Below are 3612 nucleotides of genomic sequence, written 5' to 3' on the forward strand. Positions count from 1 at the left end.
GGGAACGGATTTTATCAGCAGGCGAAACTGTCCTCAAAGCTCCCTGTCCCAGAGAAAGGCAGGGCGAGGACGACCATGGCCCCCGGGCTGGCCCCCTGCAGGCTCAGCCTCGGAGTCCCCCGGACTGGACGGCGCGGGCATCGGGGGTCCCGGCTGCTCCGGCCACCCCGCTGTGAGCCCGAGCCGCGCTGCAGCCGCTGGTCACGTGTGGCGGTCCCCCGCGTCCTTTCCTCCAGGCCCGCAGTGGGCTGGGGCCGCAACTGTCCCCGCGTACACTGGCCGTTCCTCAGGGACAAGGACACTTGCCCTGAGAAGCTGCGGCTCCCTCCAGAAGGTCCCAGCTCGGGCTGCCCCGGGCAGACGCAGACAGAAAGGCGAGGCGGGACGGGCCTGAGGAACCTGGAAGTCCCTGCGGGGCCCCTGGAAGAGGCAGGCAGGGGGCTGCCCCACAGACAGGCCCAGGAGAGGACACGCCGGGCTGGCATCACGTGAGGAGAGCGTCCAGCAAACCACACTGGTCCTGAGGCCTCCATGAAAAGTAGATGGGCACCTCACGGCAGCCACCACTGAGGCAGCACCAGGAAGGCGTGGTGGGTGCCCACTGGCCCCGCAGAGGGCAAAGGCATGCATACACCAGAAGGGAACGTCAAGGCGAGCAAAGAGAACCCCTTCCTCCTGGAATGGCTGAGGGGACCAGGCCGCCCTGTGATGCAAACATCTCAAGGGGCTCTCCCTCGCACTACCCCATGTGGACTTTAACTCCCAATTTGGAAAGTAACGATGTCATCTTCTGTGGTCTCAGGGTCCTAGTGAGTGTGTGAGGATAATAGTGTTACATGTTATGCAAAGGGATTGTGAACTGGCATGGGGGTCAGGTTTGCAGGGCCTGGAGCTGGTGACTCCAGCTCTAGAACAACCCCAGGTGGGCTCTGCCCTACCCAGGAGAGATGGTCATAGGGGGAAGAGTCCAGTGGGCATTGGGGGCATAGGGGCCACTTAGGGTTGCCCTTTGAGCTGACAGTGGGGTCCAGATTCAGCTCTTCAGTGCCCCTAACCCCCACTGTGGATCCACCAGGGGGGAACGCCTGAGGACATGCGGGAGGTGGGGGTCAGGCGTGTCCTGCTGGGTGGAAACTCCGGACCCTCTGGGAAGGAATGAGTGAATCGGCTGCTCTCACTCTCCAGCTCCCACTCCGAGGAGCCCTGGGGGATCCCATCCCTCTGTCTCAGAGGACTCCCAGGACACTGTCTGAGCCCAGTGGGAGGAGGGCACATAGCCCTGATCTGCCAGTCAGCGGGGCTGTGGGTCAAGCTGTGTGCCTCGTGTGCTGGCGGCGTCCTGGGTGGGATGGATGGAGATGGTCTGTACTTTCATGGGTGAATTGTAGGGTGCATGAATTGCATGTATCTCAATAAAGCCGCTAAAGAACAAATGTAAAACCTTTGCCTAGTAACTCAGGTTCACTGGAGCGCATGGGAGCTTCTGCTGTTTGGACTCTGCATATGCCTAGTTCCAAGTGACAAGCTGGGTGCCAAGGCACAGCAGCCAGTGCAGGCCCAGCCTCATGGGCTCCTCCAGCCTGGGCACCCTGTGGGGTGTGGGGTTGGTGCCATGGCCCGCCCCAACCCCCACTTCCACCTGCCCTCCCAGGACACTTCCTCCCCAGACCTCCTGACATCTGCATTTAGCAAGGACCAGAGCTCAGTCAGCAGAGGAGTGAGACACAATGGCCCTTCCCCACCTGGCTGGGGCACCTCAGCCAACCTCCCCCAGTGGGACCTTCTCAGGGTCTTGGGAGAAGGGCCCATGCATGTGTGAGGCAAGGCTCCCAGCCACACAGGGGTCACGAGCCCACCAGCAGATCTTCACCCAGGATGGCTCACCGGTCCTCAAGTAGGGGCAGGATTTAGAGGCATGGAAAGGGTTGCAATCCTCAGGCTGTGCTACTTTGCATAACATGTAACACTATTATCCTCACACACTCACTAGGACCCTGAGACCACAGAAGATGGCATTGTTACTTTCCAAAGCGGGAGTTAAAGTCCACATGGGGTAGTGCAAGGGAGAGAGGAGGGGCCGGAAAAGCCCGGGAGGGTGGCCCTGGCCCTGAAACTGGAGGCCTAGACGCTATACCCAAGGGCGCTCTGAGCTCATCGCAGGCAGGGCCTGGCCGGGTGCAACCCTGCTACCAGGTGCCAGAGCTGTCTGCCTGCAGGAAGTGGCCCCTCCAGTAGGGTTCTTCAGAGGATGGTGGGAATGGCTCGCAGGCAAGACTGCTCCCCAGGAGGGTCCGTGTGCGCTTATTCATGTGCTCACCCACAGCTCAGGTATCCGCGGACAGCCAGCAGGGGGCGCTGCTGGGGTTGGGGGCCGGCCTCTGGTTTAATTTTCGGTTTTGCCACTGAGCAGCCTAGGCCTCTGTAAAATCGTGTGATGGCGGCATCTGCCCCGAGGATAGTCTGAGAATGGGAGGCAGTAATTGAAGTGAAAGGGCTTGGCTGGACGTCAGCTCCAGAGGTACAGGTCAGCACTGGGCAGCCGCGGGGCTGCGCTGCTCAGCTGTGAGACAGGGCTCCAGCCAGGGGAGTGGGAACAGAGAGACCGAGTGGGACCTGGGCCAGCTTAGCGGAGGCCTGGCAGGGCCGGAGCTGGGCAGGTGAGGGGTCCCCCACCGCCAGCCTCGGAGCTCCACCTCCAGGGACCGGAGCTGCCCTGGCAGACGGTGGGGTCACCCACTGAGGTTGGAGACGTGGGCGTGGCAACAGCCCGTGGGGAAAATGCTGAGCTAGCTCTTGAAAGGCTGGGGAGATACAATGTGTCAATGCAACAGGGCGTGGCAGGGAGGAGATTCATGGGTAGGGAAGGGAGAAATGTCCCAGAAACGGGAGCAAGTTAGGGTTCCAGGAGGAGGTGAGGGAGGAAGGTTCCTCTGAAGGTAAATAAGGAAGAGACCCTGAGGTACCCAGCAGGGTAGGAGGCAGAGAGGGGGGGTCCAGGGCAGGGTCCTGAGGGACGGGTCTCCAGAGCCAGCTGGAGGAGCTTGAGATGAGGCCAGGGAGGTAGCAGCTGAAGCCACTGAGTTGAACACGTGGAGGAGGCAGCGCAGGTGGCCAGGCTTGGGGCTCCTGGGAGGCTCCTACACCCTCAAGGCACAGGTCGGAGGAGACCCTGCTCAAACCAAGGACAAAGTGAGGGGGTGCAGGGACCTTCCAGCCAGGGGAGACCAACGCTGGTTCTTCATCAATTTGGAGCGCCAGGAGAGGGCGGGTATCTAGTCCTGCACGGAGACCACCCGCCTTTGGGCTGCCCACACCCCCACCCCCTCTCCAGCAGCCAAGGGAGGCGGGTCCTCCCCTTCAAAGGGAGGGGCCCTCAGGCTCCTCTGGAATTGGGGATCCCTTGACCCAGGACGGCCTGGTGAGGGGTCAGAGCTGACTCCCGCCAGGCTCCGCTGCAGCACCTGACCGCCCTCACGGGTGGCCGGGCCGGGTCCTCCACGCTGGTGAGGCTCCGGGCTGGGGACGGGGGTCGAGGCCGATGCGCTGCGGGCAGCGGCCGCCGGGGGCGCTGCGGGGGCCGCGGTTAAAGCCCTGGCGCGGGCGCACGCGCTC

The sequence above is a fragment of the Nomascus leucogenys genome, chromosome 6 (assembly GCF_006542625.1).
Source record: "Nomascus leucogenys isolate Asia chromosome 6, Asia_NLE_v1, whole genome shotgun sequence".
NCBI classification, from domain to species: Eukaryota; Metazoa; Chordata; class Mammalia; order Primates; family Hylobatidae; genus Nomascus; species Nomascus leucogenys.